Below are 19,787 nucleotides of genomic sequence, written 5' to 3' on the forward strand. Positions count from 1 at the left end.
ATTAGTTTATTATTAGTTGTATTAGTGTACTATTAGTCGTATTAGTGTACTATTAGTATTTTTATTAGTTGCATTAGTATATTATTACTTGTATTAATATATTATTACTTGTATTAATATATTATTACTCGTATTAGTTGTATTTGTATATTATTAGTTGTATAGGTATACTACTACTCGTATTAGTGCATTATTAGTACTTTATTAGTCGTATTAGTCGTATTAATGCATTATTAGTCGTATTAGTGTTTACTCAAAAAAAAGTCGTATTAGTGTAGTACTAATATATTATTAGTATGTAATCAGTTGTATTAATGCATTATTAGTCGTATTAGTGTATTATTAGTTTAATTAGTGTTTACTCAGTTATTTAGTCGTATCAGTGCATTATTAGTCGTATTAGTGTTTACTCAAAAAAAAAAAATATTGTATTAGTGTAGTATTAGTCGTATTAGTGTATTATTAGTAGTATTAGTATTTAATTAGTCGTATTAGTGTAGTATTAATAGTACTATTAGTTGTATTAGTATATTATTGTTGGTATAATATATTATTACTCGTATTAGTTGTATTTGTGTATTATTATATTACTATTAGTTGTATAAGTATATTACTACTCGTATTAGTGTATTATTAGTACTTTATTAGTTATTTAGTCGTATTAGTGCATTATTAGTCGTATTATTTTATTATTAGATAAATGTCTATATACTTATAACAATGTCTATATACTTATAACAATGTCTTTATACTTATAAAAATGTCTTTAAAGTAGTATTTACTCTAATTGAGACAATATCACTTGCTTCTCGAGATCTTGATTACACAATGTAACTATAATTTATTAAAAATTTAATTTTCATACTCTAAATAAAATATTATCAAAGTCTAAATTAATCACATTTCAAATAAAAAAACTCTAAATATTAGTGTATTATTATTATTATTATTATTATTATTATTATTATTATATTACTTAGTGAATTATTAGTATTTTATTAGTTATTTAGCTTGTAGTTAATTGTATTAATTTATTATTAGTCGTATTAATATATTGTTAGTTGCATTATTAGTGCTTTTTATTAATCGTATTTGGTAGAATTGGTCGATTTTACGATACAATTTTATGATTCAATTTTGATATTTAAAGTATCAATCCTATATTATTAATTAGCTATATTACTTTATAAGTATTAGTCGTATTATTTTAGTATATGAAATATTACTTGTATTATTAATTAAATTAAATGCTTATTAATTAAAAATAAATAAAAAAAACTTATTGATTAATTCATAAGCATTCACAGTTAATTGTATCACAAATTTGGTCAACTACATTTTATGAAATGCAACTTAAAATATAAAAATTTAAAATATAAAAACATTATACACAAGGCGACCGCATGGCTATGAACAAAGTTGGTCGCCAGACATGTCAGACGGCGACGAAAGTAGTGGTCGCCAAGAGCTTTCCTTTATGGTCGCCTGTTTTGCTTTATGGCGATGGGTGCTTTCGTCGCCTGCTTGTCGCCAGGTCTTCGATTTAAGTTGGCGACGGACGGGCGTCCATTTGGGGCTTAGCGACGAAGGAAATAGCGACCACCGCCTATCCCGTCGCCCGGCTGTCGCCAACCCTACTTTTTGACTATTTAGCTATCGAAAGGCGATGAAACGGTCTGTCGCCAATTTGATAGTTTTTTGTAGTGATTCCACTAATCAATGTGAAATAATTAATATGAAAATGAAAATTTTGTTTCCGATTAGTGGGAAAATTCATTTTTTTGAATTTAAAATTCCGACCAAATATTGATTCAACAATAATTTAGTCAGAAATTCTGACTAACACCTATAAGTCGGAAATTCAGTCGGAAATTTCCGACTGTTTGGATTAGTCGGTGAGTATAGTCTGATAAGTTATTTTTTTTTTAGTGGAATTGACTTTGTTTATACAAATAAAATTTCGTATATTTCTTTAATATGTAAATTTAGAACTTAATAATGTGACCAATTTGTAAAAGTAAACTAAAATGTAGTATTTCAAGGTTATTTACCGTGAAAAACCAAATTATATAATGGATGTCAGAATGAAACAAACTTCTTGTGAGTTGAGAAAATAAATAAAATCAGGTATTAAATAGCTAATGAGACCATTATAAAATTAAGATTACTCAATATGGAAGCAATATACCGTTATGTTATGAAATGCGAGTAATAGCAAGTCTTAAAAAAAGTTTTATAGAATAATATTATATTGTTGTATTTTAATCTATAATAATACTAATGAGTCAAAAACGTTTGAACATTAAATGTAAAATATCTTATTTATCCATATTTTCTTTCTTTAAAACACTGTAACATTCACCATTTTAATTCATTTTCATTTGTTTCATCCATCCTCTTCACTTCATTCTCACTCATTTCCTTAAACCATAAGCACGAGTATAAACATAATAGTCCCTTGCACTAAAACGGACACGGATACGGACACTGACACGACACGGGTACGAGAAAACGCCAACTTAAAAATGGCGGACACGGGGACACGAAAATGGTAATATAATAAATATATCAAATTAAAGATAATTTTACAATCTTTATTAATTTAATCCAGACAAAACCATTCAAATTCAAAAAATTCCCAGAAATATCCACATTAAATTTAAAAATCCCAACTTCGCTAACAATTCATACTAAAATTTCCTTTCTAGAAAAAATTACCTCAAATTCCCCACAAAATTAAGTGATTCTTATTCTTCAAATTTTGTTCTTCTAACATCAAAACTGCAAACCATTTTTTCTGGAAAAATATCAGAAGATTTTGAAGATTATTCAAAATCAAAAAAGAAAAAAAAAATGATTTCTTCTCCATTAAAGGGAATAAACCCAGAAATTACCAACAGATCAAGAAGAAAAAAGAAGAGATTAAGTAAGAGTTTATCTGACCTTGAATTTGAAAAACTTAAAGGGTTTATGGATTTGGGTTTTGTTTTTTCTGAAGAAGATAGAGATTCAAGGTTGGTTTCAATTATTTTTGGGTTGCAAAAATTAGGAAAAAATGATGATAAAATTGAAAATAATGATAATAAATGTGGTAATAATTCATCAATATCAAGACCATATCTATCAGAAACATGGGAAGTAAAGAAAGGAAAATAGTTTTTATTAAAAAAACGTGTCTTTGACTGCTTGCCGTGTCCCTTGCCGTGTCCTTACCGTGTCCGCGTGTCCGAAAAATATTAAAATATTGGACACTTCATTTGGCGTGTCGGACATGGATTTTCGCGTGTCCGTGTCCGACACGTGTCCGACACGGGACACGCCAGTTCAGGGAAGTGTCCGTGTATTCCAGAATAGTCCCGAAGCAATGAGGGCTAATGGCTATTATGCTCCATACGCACGAGTCACATGCACAATGATAAGAGTGATGGTAGAAAGAACCACAGTAGATACAATCATCTCTTCAAACCCATGCCTAGAGGTGTTCATTCGGGTGATCGGATCGGTTTCTGACGGGTGTCATTCGGTTCGATTGAATTTCAGATTGGTTATTAATCGGATGCATGTTACTGCGGGTCACATTTGGGTCGGGTCGGGTCGGTTAGTCACGGTTCGGTTGAAGATCAGTTATTCGAGCTATCAGGTTTGCATCAATTCAGTGTCGGTTGAAGTTCGAGTTGAGTGTCAATCGGTCTTGGGTTGTTATCTGTTAACAATTAAAGTTGTTAGTTCATGACAATATTCTCTTTACTTAAGGAAATAGTTAAAATGCATATCAATTAGTAATTATTACTTTGTTACTTTTACTTGTTTGACTGTAAATTAAAATTAAAGTTCTATCATTTTTTCATCCAATTTGATTAAAAATAGTTTATAAGATATTATTCATTGATTATTAACTCTAAATATATAAAACCATGTATTTTTAAAATTTAATTTATGAAAATATCTATCGCTTTGTTAGATTAACTAATAAGATGATTGAATATGAGTTGATCATACTTCTATGTTAGAAATTGATTAAGGTTTACAACAGTTCGATTAAAAATTGATTCGGGTTAAGTTGGTTATAGCCGGGTTGAGTTCGATTTCGAGCATGATACGGGTCGGATATGACTTGGTTCGGTCACTATTAGGTTTGGGTAATCTCGGTTAACGGTTACATGTCGGTTATAAAAATCGGTCGCAATTCGGATTCAGTTTCCCATTTCGGTTGTCAATCGGCAACTTTGGTTCGGATAATGTCGGTTCGATAAATCTATAAAAGATATGCATTTTCGGGTCGGATTTTCGGGTCGGCTCACATTTAAACAGCTCTACCCATGCCTCAATTTTGAGTTCTTGTTGTCATTTTGAGGGGACTCAAAGCTCTTGCTCAGTATAGATTTTGAAGTCTCAATTAATTCTCACTCAAAACTCTTGCTCAGTTATAATTTAGGATTATTTATCAAATATAGCTTTAAAGTTTAATCATTTTGGAATAAACAGCTTCAAAGTATTTTTTTTACAAACAACCTTCAATCATCAAACACGCCATCAGTATAGCCACTTCACCGAATGACCTGCTAAGTGACCATCGACCAGGGTAAATGACCTTTGACTTTCAATTAAATACATTAATTTAACCTAATACCTAATTATCCCTAATTAGACCCTTCTTCCCCAATCTCTCTCTAACCTTCCCCACTCACCACCAACCCCCCACCCCACCACCACCACTACCACCACCATCATCTCCACTCAATTTCATGGATACCAAAGGCCAATATAAACCATATTCATAATCAATGTACTGTTTGTCTCTATTTTCGTTTCTTCTTTCACCACCAAGCATATTAGCCCAATGTACACCATATTCGGCAACAAGGAGCATAGTAGGGATATTCCCCAATGCAGGATCTGATAACCACTCTTTCAAGCTCAAAGTGGCAAATCCTATAATCAAATTTAATCACATTCGAGCAAAAAACAGATGAAATTGAAAATCTTAAATTTAGATCTAAGAAAATTAGTGAATATCTTGAGTTTGAAACTAAAAGTTTTGTTGAATGATCACATCTTCTTCATCTGGATTTCAAATTCATACTCATCAATACTATTCTCAACATAAAAACTCAAATCATTGATTTTTTATCGGCTTTAATTTAGAAGAAGAATTAGTTTGGAGTTTTCCTTTTCACTCAGAAGAAACATGATGGGGAACAGGGTCAAAAAATGTTTGAATCTTGCGGAATGTTTCTCGCATTTTTCTGTGTTCTCTAGAATTCTAAGGTTTCTAAGTTGTGGCAAGTATGACCCTGTTTCAATAAAATTATTAATCTTACCTAATTACCTAATTATCCCCAATTATACCCTTCTTCCCCAACCTCTCTATCCCTTTTCCCAATTTTTGATGTTTTCCTTTTAACTCAGAAGAAACATGATGGGGAGCAGGGTCAACAAATGTTTGAATCTTGCGGAATGTTTCTTGCATTTTTCTGTGTTCTCTAGAATTTCAAGGTTTCTAAGTTGTGGCAAGTATGATCTGATGATATCCCTCCCAATCACTGAGCTTATTAGTGAACAGTTTGTGAATGCTGCTTCTATTGTTGTGTTTTTGTTGGAGAAATCAAAGATGGAAGAATACAACTAAAGGAGGAGTTGTTATTAAAGGAGGGGCTTTAATGGTGGTGGTGGTGGTGGTGGTGGTGGTGGTGGGGGGGGGGATAGAGAGGTTGGGGAAGAAGGGTATAATTGGGGGTAATTAGGTAATTAGGTAAGATTAATAATTTAGTGAAAGTCAAATGTCATTTACCTTAGAGTTTTTTTTATCTAGGTACCAATTGAGGGTTGGTTTCATTTGGAATTAATGATTGAATTTGTGTTCATAATTGATGATTTTAGCACTATTGATTGTCAAAAATATGGAGATTTTGATTTGGTGTTATGAAATTATTAGGGCTTTGAAACTATTACAATATTATTTAGCTTTGCTATACTTATTACATGATCAAATCACTCTATTAGATGTTGCTTAATATACCAAGAATCATTGTTACTTTATGTACTTGGTATGTTTGTTTTAATAAAATACTAGTTTAGTACCCGCACAGAGTTTTGTAGAATGGATTTGTTTATTTGAAACGTAACTTTTAAATTATTGTGCAATTACATATTGTCATTATGAAACTACAATAATTAAAATAAAATGCAATAATATATTTAAATTGTTTATAACATAATTATTCAATAAATTATTAAGTGATTGATAAAAAAGTAGCTTATATAAAAAAAATCATGTAAAATGAAAACTTATAGGTTTTGAAATACCTATTTAAATACAACATTTTCTGTCCTCTGACATAATTCACCATCCTTATCACATATTAAAATTTTCAATCCTTTCCTGCTAGTCACTCTAGAACTTGCAACGTAAAATTGTTCATGACTAAAACAGGCTTAGGTAGAAACAATCCAACGTAGGATAGCGACTACCTTTGAGTGTTATTAAGCGTCATCACAAAACACAACGACACAGGAAGTTGTCTTCTTTGAATAGAAACAGGGATTTTAGAATTATCTATACGCGTGAGAGTAATCCTTGGAATAAAGACTTTATAACCAATGTTAGATTCAGATATCATAGTTTCTTGAATAACACGGTCACCAAGATGATTAACCACTAAGCGTGTACAATTGCATAAGCCAGCTAACTGATCCACATTTCTAAGAAGCATTAATGTTGCTCCAACTTTTAACACTAACTCATGGTTTGGTACTTTAGATGCTCTTATTGAGTTTAAAACTCAACTGAAAATGCATCATCACTGCTGCCATAATTAGTATTAGATTTGCAGATTGAATCTGAACTCACGTAGAACTTCTCTTTCCCAGGAAGGAGTGACAGTTAATGTTCACTAACCTTATCAACAATCTCGTTGGTTGGTGATAAAACCGCCCTATGAAAGTACGAGCTGTCAATCAAACCCTCACGAATTCCAGGATATGGACAATCAACTAATACAACTACTAGATTAGATGCATCCTTTATTAATAGATCTTCAGGTGTATCTATAGTAGCCTCTCCATCGTTTGGTCCTCCGAGCTTTCCATCGCCAACCTTGAGAATCCAATCTACGGATTCTTGCAATTCTTCAACATTGGCTAATCTCGATCGTAATCTCATGTTCTTTGTAAGCCGTAACACCTTGCAATGATTCCCAATCCTCTAAAAGTTGAGTGTTGCGAATACGATATCTTGTCTTGTACCCTTCGGGATAACTGAAGCTTGTCGAAAATCACCACCAAATACAATAATTTTGCCTTCAAAGCTCAATTCAGATGGTTTACCGTTAGGACAAGGAATGGCATTGCGTAAACTTTTGTCTAGAGCTTCAAAGCAATGCTTGTGTGTCATTAGGGCTTCATCCCATATGATAAGCTTAGCTCGTTGGAAGAGGTCTGCCAACAGATTATTAGGTTCTATACCCCTACACATTGAATCTTCAGTTAATTTGAGGGGTATGCCAAATCTTGAATGTGCAGTCTATAATAGTTTGAGTTAAAGCGAACCAAATATTCATATGTAAATGTGATTTTCGGGTCACATGTCGAACATTTAAGTTAAACCCTTTTCTAGGACCGACAACGTTCTAGTGATAAAGAAATAATTAAACGATAACGAATATAGTAAATCAACGGAAGTCTTAAAGTTTACACTTGAGAACCTACTAGCCTTGTCAAAACTAATTAATGTCCAAAATAAAAGTATACTTGTGATAGAAAATATAGTAAAGTTCATTCGACAAAATAATATAGGTTCAAGTGCTAGTTAGCTTAATTAGTAGGTTATGTTGTTTGGATTCCTCACACACAAGCCCCACCTGCAAATCAACCTGCTAGTCATCGAATGACAACACCATAGTACGTTACAAAATATTTAAAGCAGTACACGTTAGAGACTTCATACAATGCATTAAATAGGATACTTACAAGCATGAGTTCATCCAAGCATACAAAGGCTCTAACAAATTTTAATTCATATTCGACTTTTCAATTTTCCAACTCATGTCGTTGTCTGTCCTGTTCAGGTTGATATAGTATTACTAAAGTTTGAAGGAATATGGGAGAGCTAATCCAAAGGCAACCTCCGACCTAAGACATTGTTGTTCTGTTAGGGTCGTCATTGGTAAAATATGCATAACCCTATATATACAAAAATTTCATCACCAAACTAAATCATGCATCAAAACATAAATAATCATTAAATTAGAATATTCCCAACATCTAGCAAGACTTTATTTTTTTCTTTTCTATTTATTAAAATTAAAATCATGAACGTGATTCTTCTAGCAACTTAAAATTTTGGTAAAGAATCAAAAGTTGTGATAACTAAAAATAAATAATTTACATACACAATTCCTCTAAGAAATTGAGATTTTGTTAATGAATTATGAATTCATAAAAATCTTATCAATTAAAAGTATGAACACAATCTTCTAACAAATTGAATTTTGTTCAAGATTTATGAATTTGTGAAAACTATGTAAAATAAAACATAAATATAATCCCTTCTAACAAATTGAAGCTTTGTTAAAGGAATTTGAATTTATAAAAAATTGTTTAATAAAAGCTATGAACATAATTCCTCCAACAAATATAATTTTGTTAAAGAAGTATGAATATGGAAAAATAAATAAAATAATGCTATGAACAAAAATTCTTTTAACAAATTAAAATTTTATAAAATAATTGTGAATCAAGAACTTACAATTTCAAGGATCAAAGATGAATTAGCACACTTGAACACCCAAAAACCAACTCAAGAATTTTCCTTAGTTTTTTCTCTTTTTCCTCTACTTTGGCCAAAAAATTGCAAGGAATATTGAGAGTATTTTTCTGAATTTTTTCTTCATATTACTCACACTTATGCAAGCTTCAATACCAATTTAATTCAAGGAGTGAATGCATTGCCTAGTTTTCTTGATTAAATGCCATTAAACTTGCAATTAGGGAGGAGTTACATGACTCATCCACAATCACCAAGTTGATCGGCCACCCCTTGGTTGCCCATGATATTTATTTTATTTTTTTTATTTGAATTAATTCATTATTCGGTTTAATTGTTAGACGCAAATGTTGTTACGCAACAAAATTCGCGCACAACAAAGTATAAACAAATAATTATTTAATACATTAAATCGACTAATTATTTATTAAATGATTAATTTTTTAATTGATATATTAACGGGGTGTTACACAGTCCTTCCTTTAGGAATTAACAAAGTTGCTATGCCACTCGGGACAACGGGAAGGACAATATTACCCTTTGATCTTAGACATGTGCATAAGATCTTCCACATGAATGCTTTCTAGTCCCACTCTGTCCATATAAGAAGAATACACCACCTCACCTCTTTCAACGGCTCTGGTAATCTCATTGTATATCAAGGTTTGCTCGTCGGTCATTACACTATAAAAAAAGTTAATTTGATATGGTATAACACTAACAAAAACTAGCCCATTTAGGTCTGCACTAACAAAAACAAGCCCATTCAACTATTTCATAGAAAAAATTAATTAATTTAATACAGAAAATGTACATTCATAGTAGGGAACAAAATTCCAAAGGCTATAATAATAAAGTAAAGATAAAAGTCTAGTTCAAATTCAAGATACTCTAAGCCTTCTTGGAGGGCAAAACGACTAATCCATAGATGACAGCAAAATAATAGAAAGATTGAAAACCATAGAGCAAAAGGAGAAGATTGTATAGCGAAAATACCTTATTCAATTCAGTCACAGACTCACATAACAAAAGTACAACATTTAGAGTATTAGAAAAGAAGAACGATTAAGTCACATTGTTCTTCAGATTTGGAGAAGCAACAGTTTTGTTCATTGGATTTGGGTTAGGGTTTGGGAGAGAGACTTTTGTTCTCTAGGTTAGCTAGGATTTGCGACAGAGGAGTAGTAGTTTATTTTGTTCTTCAAAAAGAGAGGTCAGAGGAGTAGTAGTATAGTTTTGTTCAATTTCTTAAATTTTTTTTTCCTATTTTTTAACTTGGGGTAGCCACGCTTATTAGTGTGGCTAAAATGATCAAATTTTTATATATTTACTTGAGATTTAGTCACACTTAAAAACAAGGCTATTATTCTCACGCTTAATAAGCGTGCCTAAATGCAATATGTGTGCCTAACGGAAAAATAGCCGATAACACTTAATTAAGCGTGACTAATTAACTGTAGGTACATGCCACATTTTTTGTAGTGTTAATGGAAGAAACACCTGAAGTTCAACTTTTAAAGATTATTTATCGTAGTTGGGCTCTTCCATGATTAGCTTGTTATTACCATCATTAACAATGACATTACTTGGGGAAATCTCAGGACATATGTTCATCAAAGAATTCCCATTCCTATCAAGAATCTCCTCAATGTCACAAAGTGTAAAATTCTTTAACTGGTCTTCTATGAGGTTTAGATCTATAACATAAGGGGTAAATTTTAGAAATCACTCATAATATAATTACCTTGTTTAATATTTAAATAATAACATAAACTATAAAAAACACAATACCTAGCATTTGTAGCACATCTTCGGTCAACATCCTCCATGTATTATCCAACACATATTTTGCCCTTGAAATTCTACCAGTCAACAACAACATTACAAACAACTTCCTCGAATAGAAGGCTGATCCCCAAAAGCTTGCGTCAGTAATTCCGTCAATCTATTTATCGTTATCAAGCAAGCCAATGGAATAGAAAGCATCCTTAAAAGTTGGATGAGTTACACCGTTGACTGTTCTGATGTCCTCAAATGATATTGGCTCCTCGACAAAATTTAGTAAAGTTCTTAAGTAATATTGTTCTCCACAAACCGGTGCAACGTGATATTATCTGCCTATTGAGAAACCTCTTTTCCTTGGAGTCCAGACTTTCTCTTATTTATTGCCACACAAAACATCTTGTAAATTCACAGTATAGGAGATTCTTAGCCTCTTCGTATCTTCTGTTGCACTCCATCTACACCATGAACATTGACCTCTCATTCATCGGTCTGGATAATACATCATCTCTTGTGTCATCATTATTGAACACAAAAATATGTTCACCTGGATGATGAATATCAAAACCTAAGATGTACCACAAAGCTTCACTTGCATACACATATCTGCAATTATAGTAATCTTGAATTTCATTAATGTCCCACTCGTCTCCATTTTCACTGCTTGTTCTACACAAACCTGTTGTAATTCTATCTTGGCCCTTATTGATGTACTTGAAGAGATATTTAATTACTCGATACTGGTTACACCATTCAACATTAATATGTGCATTGTCTTTCAAAATTAATGATGGATTGTGAGCAACAACATATCTGTTATCCAATTCAATATGGTTTTGTCTACAGTTGCACCATTATCCCTTCTTTTATAGCATGGGTAAACATTTGTCCATCTCCATCAAAATATGTTTCATCATTGAACCACTTTGGAAAGTGTTTTAAACACTGTTTGTCTCTTATACAAGGTGATTTTGGGTTTGACGAACCACATGGTCCATGCATCATTACGTCTGATACCAAAGCATAAAACAAAGGGTTGTCTTTTGGATCTTATCATCCCGGTATAGAATCAATACTTTATGTGCATGTGGAAGACCTCTCTTTTGGAATACAATACTATATACCACTTTAATAAAAAATAGGAAAAATTACCCTGAATAATACGATCTTTCACTGATTTTCCTACAATAATACGAACTGTCAATTAACCATGAATAATATGAACTTTGATACATATTTCCCGCTGGCATACCATTTTACCTGTTACCGGTAAACTTACTCATTCCTTTTAAATTGTTTTTTTGGCTGATAAAACTAAGTAAGAAAAATTACCCTGAATAATACGAACTTTCACTGATTTTCCTACAATAATACGAACTTTCAATTAACTATGAATAAAATACGAACTTTGATACATATTTCCCGCTAGCATAATGAAGAAATGGGGAATTTACCGTTTCTCTAGGTAAAGAACCGGTCAGGTATGCTAGCGGGAAATATGTATTAAAGTTCGTATTATTCATGGTTAATTGAAAGTTCGTATTATTGTAGGAAAATCAGTGAAAGTTCATATTATTTAGGGTAATTTTTTCTAAAAAATATATAAGTAACCAATGGATCATACAATATAATAAAAATACTGTAAAATTACACATGAAATTCTTATAGTGATTTGCTATATATGTAATAATTCTTATGAAATTTAATATCAACTTATTCCTTTAATATATAAGTATTATATCACATTTAGATATGTTATGTTAAATTTTATTAAAATATTATATTTTTGAATTTAAAAGCTTCATAAGATTTTTCAATTAAAGTTTTTTAGAATATATATTTGCTATTAGGTTGAAGTATTTGCTATTTAATAAATTTTTTTCATTACAATTTTAATTTCTAAAATATTTCATCAACAAAACAAAAGATACATGATAACCAAAAATTATTTTGAGAATCATAAAGAATCATTATGATACCATTATTGGAAGATTACATATATTTGCTTTAAAAATTATGAGAACTTTAACTAATACTTATATAAACAACCTGATTTTTTTTTTACTAAAAGCACTCTATAATAAAAAATTCTCATTCGATTTTATAAGAAATATGATAATTTATACTAACATTCAATTGCATCTGTATTTAAAATTTATATTTATCTATACTTTTTTTTGAACAACTTTGTGCATTGCATGAGTTTATATACTAGTACTAATTGAATAAGGAAATTTATCTTAAAAAATAGAATATAGAGTAGTTTTACGAACATGCAATTACTCTTCCAAAAATATTTTTCTTCTTTAGGCTGCAACTTAATTGTCTAATTTAATTCAAAAAACTATCGATAATATACTTGGTCAATCTTCTGGACGCAACCCTCTGGACTGAACAAAATGGGTAATCTCTGGCCACTTTAAATTACACGTAAATGTAATAAATATGTTTAAGTATCCAAACGTCTTGCATATACCCATAGCATCATGATATATCTCTGTCATAAAACGTGGGCTTCCCAAATAAGCTTCAGATAAATGTCACGTTCTTCGGCAACACTTCCTATGTCCCCCACAATCAGAGCGGCAACATCCGATGCAGATGGGAGATTATGGGTCTTTCCATCATGACTTCGTCTATTAATAAGCTTTAGATGAATGTCAACGCTGTTGGAATGACATATGTTGTCGCGAACTATTCTCCACGTTTGCACGTACCGATTCGTATTATCTAATAAAATTTCTTCAAATCTTTTTGTAACAAACCTTTTTTCTTAATTTTAAATATTTTGACAAATTCAATTATTGTTTTGTTTGATTATTTCTAATTCTCTCTCTCAGAATAATAATAATAATATTGTACTTTAAATATTAAACCTAGCTAAATTAACTATATTAACAAAATCTTATGATTTTCTATACTATTTTATGATAAAAAAAACAAAGAAGAAAAAAAAAATAGAATTCTAGAAACTAGTTTCAGGTGGCATAATTACCTACATGTCCTAATTCTAGTTTTCTCCATTTTTTTTTATTATTACTTTGCCTTATCCTTTAAGTTATATGCACATGAAGAAATATATATATATATATATATATATATATATATATATATATATATATATATATATATATATGTATATATATATATATATATATATATATGTATATATATGTATATATATATATATATATATATGTATATATATGTATATATATATATATATATATATATATATATATATGTATATATATGTATATATATATATATATATATATATATATATACACGTGTATATATATATATATATATATATATATATATATATACGTATATATATATATATATATATATATATATATATATATATATATATATATATATATATATATATATATATATATATATATATATATATATATATATATATATATATATATATATATATATATATATATATATATATATATATATATATATATATATATATATATATATATATATATATATATATATATATATATATATATATATATATATATATATATATATATAGGATCAAATTAAAAGGATTTTTAAATGAGAAGGGTGAGAAGGATTTTTGTTTGATTTTTTTTGTTACTATATACAAAAAAGGATACTATGTTATAAATTAAGAACATTTTAAAAATTATTTCATAGTTACCTTTCTGTGAACATAGTTACTTTTACAATTATGTGTTTTTTGCTCAATCGTGACCATAGATTTTTTTTATTTTAGTGAAATCAAGGGTATAGTGTCCTTATTACCCTTCTCATTTTCAACCCTTTCTCAATGGATCTCTCTCCTACACACATATATATAGAGCACATGATTAATGTAGAGAAAAAAAAGGGAAACCAAAAAGAAAAATTTCTATTATAATTTCACAAATAAAAGTAAAAATAACTCATTAAAATTCTCTAGAAACTCTAGGAAAATTCCAAACAATTCTTAAAAATTACCTAATAATAGTAATTAGTATTAATTGAAGAAATTTAAGGGGAGGAAGCTAATTTTGTGGCTAGAAATTCTACAACAAAGGAAATCGACTAATAGTGAAATTATTAAAAGTATAAATTCTTACATATATTTATTTACATAAAATTATGCCTATAAATTTTATGTCTTTATAATATATTAATTAAATTTTTTGTAAATTTTGGTGATTTATTTCATTGTAAATTAATTTATATGATTTATTCATTTTAATTTCGTAAAACCGCATAATCTAAAATAATTTTAATTAAAATAGTAAATATTATAATTTTTAAACGAAATTTTTCTGTACATATATACATATGAGATATAATTTGCGTATTAATTTCGTGAATTATAGTTGAGAATAAATATTATTTTTACTTTTTGCTAAAAAAACACATAAAATAAGGAAATTTATAATTTGGGTTAAAAATATATAATTCTAAAAAAAAATTTATTTTGTTGTTATTGCACATTTATTTTTTATTTGAATAATTTTTGTGAAATTTTATGATTTTTAAATTTTAAAGATATAAATAATCTAAATTGTTATTATAAGCGAAAAGAAAGAAAAGTGAAAATAATAATTAAAATTATTTTATTTTGGTGAATAAATATATACAGCAACTCATTTAATAATACGTTAAGTTTTAAAATATTTATTTTGAATTTTAATTTTAAGAAAATTAATTATTCATGTACTAAATCTAAAACTAAGATATTAAGAAATTAATTAAATAAAATAAAACTTTATTTTCTAAAAATTTGGATAAATGGGCTAGGATCTAATAAACCCAATATGTCCTTTATAAGATATTTTTAGTATTTATTTATGATGGAACTATTTATTTTATCATTTTTAATAAATAGAAATTTAAGAAATTGATTATTAAGAAATTAATAAAGTTAATTGAAAATTAATCTATAAATAAATACTAAAGGCCCATTTAAGTTTTGATTTAATCTTATAATAAATGATTGCTTATATTTAAATTGTTATAAATTTATTTCTATTATATGTTATTGTAATGTTGCATTTATATGAAAACAGTAACATGATAATAAAATGCTTGATAGTAAAGAAATGTCGAACCATGCTTCTGTCATGTAAAAAACGTGGGACGTATTTTTCGGCACGTAAAAATACGGCGAACACAATAAGGTTATTTAATCTGACCTGTGGCTCGAGCAACATTGTATTGGAGGAGTGACGACTCCCACTAAGTTAGGGGTTGGTTTATCTCACCGTAACTGGCCCTTACATATATCAAACAAAGATCATATGTGTTGCATTCATTAAATAAGTAATCGGATTACATGCCCTAACGCTCAAGCAGAAGTGCTAGTATATCACGCCCTAGTACTCAAGCAGAAGGACTAGAAGTTATATATATAAAATTGACAAAAAAAAAATAAAATGAATCCTCTATATCGCATAAATCATTTTGCATATTACTTATTGAAATGCACATATTTGTCTACTTGTATTATGCTGGTAAGTTTTTATACTCCGCTTATTAGCTAACCGATTCCTATCGGCTGTTCCCCTATAATGGAGCAGATGCTGCTGGTGACTTTACATGAGGTTATTAAGAAGCTATTGTATCGTCTATGTGATATTAGGATATAGTATGTATGTAATTTGTATAATGGGTATGTAATAACGATAATTATGTATTAAAGCAAGAAATAATATGTAAAATTATATTTTAATGTTTTAAGTTTTGTTTTTTTTTAAATACTATTTTTTTTGCAATAATAACGGCTCGATAGACTTCCACTTTAGCATTACTTACTATTATATTATATTAAACCTATATTTAGGAAAGAATAGTCTGTTACACTTTCACAATAGAATCATCAAAATCATGTTGATTACCTGAGCTAATATCCCACGTAAAACACGTTAATATTAATTACTATATTCTTTTAAATAATTTTTGTCATTATTGTAACAAGTATAAACTAAAAAAATTTATATACCTAACAACATTCTTTCTGTTTATTATCTCATTTCAGCGTCAACAATGTATAAGTGTTGAAATTTCGCTGAACTTGAATTATCTGGTAGTAAACTTTCAATTCTATGACATGTTCACCCTCGCACTCGAAATACATATAGGCCCTGACCCATATTAATAGTTTTTTCTATGTGGCCACCCATAGAAGTAAACGCAAACATCATGTTGTACCCTTTAATTCGTTTCATAAAGTGCTTACTTCGTATGTCGTTACCATGTAGAAGGGAAGAAATTAATTGAAGTGGCTCTTGTAGCTTAAGAAGTGCAACTTTTCCTTTTCTGCAACATAATGAGAAGGGGTGCATTATTTGTTTTTCTCCTATCTACTCTTTCAAGGCTCCACATATTTACATCACACTCTTCACACAAAAGTGTCGGATCTCTAATATCCATATACCCTATAATAAAAACATTAAAAAAATTATTTACATAATTTCAATATATATAATAATTGATTTCCTAATTGTTATGCTTTTCTTAATTAGTAAGTTTTGTTTCTAAAATTTGGACAAACTTTCAGTGTTATGGCACGAAATAACATCTATAAGAACAACTTTAATTATAAAGTAGCTTATTAATGTTAATATTTGGTGAACATCAATAAACAAGCATTTTAGATATAATATTTTTTTACCTGACATGTCTTCATCTATAATATCTTCAATATGTGGGTTGCAATCATATCTATAATGGTAACTTTTACAAAAATTTTAAATTGAATATGTTCATAATAAACATAAAAATATTAATTAATTTAAGAATTCATTTATTAAATATACCTATATCGACAGTTGCATGATTCGGCCGACCACTATCAAGTATATTTTCTAAATCGGAAGCTTCTGAGATATAGTCTGACGCTGCAATTGTACTACAATTTTGAAGATACTTACTGCCCAAAATAGATTGGCCTCCAAGAGTGATCATTCCACAGTATACCACTAAAATGAAATATTTATGGTATCATATAACCATAAATAATAACTAATAAAAACTAATTTAATTTATGTGAATATAAGCAATTCCAACATTTTAATATAGATACCAATCATTTGTTACATCACTAAATGGTGTCCGTGGTGTTATACTTGTACTCACAATATCGTTTGTTGGCGATTGATTTGGAAAAATATTACACGTACATAAATATGAAAATATTTTAAAATGATACCAAATTTATAATTCTTAAAAGTGTATCACAATCACTAACAACTTAATTTTAAGTTTAGATCGAATACTAATCAATTGATGCGACTGTATTCTAATTTTTCAATCTTTTATTTCGTATAATCTCTTTTCTAATTAATCTTGATGCGTTTGCATTTTGCATGGTGCTCTAAATTTATAATACCATTGTCTAATTGGAAACAATAAAGTAAAATACACATAATTACATATTAAATTATAAGTTAAATCATATAAAAATAATATAAAAAATTGAATCTCAATGTTAACTTGTATTTGGAGTTAATTCTTGTGGGTTCTTCTCTGTGCAAAGTCTTCATTTCCAACGTTTAGGTGCATTCAAATCATCCATTGGAGTATGATTATAAAATAAAATTAAAAAATATGTCGTAAAACATATAAATATAATTTAAGGCCGTTATCATTAGATGTGATATTATATATACTCCTTCGCAACCGCAAATAATCTCATTTTATTTTGACACGGAGATTATTTAGTTTCTTAGATTCAGTTGTGATATATTAAAAAGTAAGACAAAAAATATAGTAATTACAAATAATATAGTCAATAAGAGAAATACGAAAAATTTATTAGTACGGTCCCAAAAAACAAAGTTAAGCAAATTGAATGGAAAAAAAAACATATCAAAATATATTTATAATCATAAGAGCATCCTTAATAGGGGGATTTTCCTTGTTCATCAACTCATAAGTGAAGACTCAACTCTCTTAAAAGATGATAATTTATAACACATATTAATTAAACAAATAAATTAAGTAAGTATATTTTACTTGTTTAAGTTGGTCCAAAATCATATTAAATATAAAGTGAATAAATGATATATATTTTAAGCCCGAAATATTGAAATACGTTTAAATGACTTAAGTTTATATTAAGGTTGAATTTATAAGTTTTGAAATAAGATTAAATGGTTTTAAGATAATTATGTTTAAGATAAGGTTATTTTCGTGGTTATCATTTGAAATATTTTAATAGGTCAAGGTATATTAAAATTAACTTTGAAATATTTTAACAGGTCAAAGTTTATTAAAATTATTTGAAATATTTTAATAGGTCAAAATATATTGAAATTAAGTTTGAATATATTATTGCACGTTTTATTTTAAATTTGAATTTGAATTTAAAATGTGTTTTTAAGATATTTAGATGATTAAATGTTAAAATATAAGTTTCACACATTTTGTAGTACACGGTTTATATTTGAAATTAAATAAGTTGTTAATAAGCTATGCTAATTAAAGAGTTTCCCATAAATAAGATGGCAATTTAAATTGATGCTAAAAATAGTAAAAGACAATTTAAATTAATGCTCAAAATAGAAGTTAATTTTGAATAATTATTTACACGTTATTTTATCTGGTTTTTGCTGAGTTTTCAATATCTTGTATGAGTTCTAACGTGGCAGCACATCAATGGTTAATAAAAACAAATTACAGCACACAATGACGTAATTATATGAGCTATCAGTGAAACGTCAGTTTGAGTTAAAGTTCAAGATCTTGAAGACTGGCACAGATTAACCAGATCAACGAAATTGACGGATGAAGCTTTCTTGCTCTACAAGGATATGTTGAGGCGTGACATATATAAATACAAGGCTTCGTTCAAGAATTAAGTTTTGCACCTCTTGTTACAATTTTCTCTCTTACTGAAATAAGATCTAGTATTCTCTAAGTGTTCAAAAGAGTTGTAATTCTTAGTTCATCTAGCTCTTACAATTTGTAATAAGATTAAGTGTTAAAAAGAGTTAGAATTTTCATAGATTAATACGCCTAACTTAGAATGCTTTTTAAAGTGTTCAATTTTGTAATCTCTATTGTGAGATTGGGATTTGCAGTTATTAAGGGATTTGTAAGACGTTCTTCAAGGGAAGAACGTGGTGAGAGATAGAGAGATCTTCTAAATTGTCTTAAAGTCTATTTATAAAAGGCGTTGAATCCTACCGGTTGGAAGAGAACCCATAGGCGGGGAGTAGGTTGTTTAGAACCGAACCTTGTTAACATATCGTGTGGT

Source organism: Amaranthus tricolor, chromosome 10 (assembly GCF_026212465.1).
Source record: "Amaranthus tricolor cultivar Red isolate AtriRed21 chromosome 10, ASM2621246v1, whole genome shotgun sequence".
In the NCBI taxonomy this organism is placed as follows: domain Eukaryota; kingdom Viridiplantae; phylum Streptophyta; class Magnoliopsida; order Caryophyllales; family Amaranthaceae; genus Amaranthus; species Amaranthus tricolor.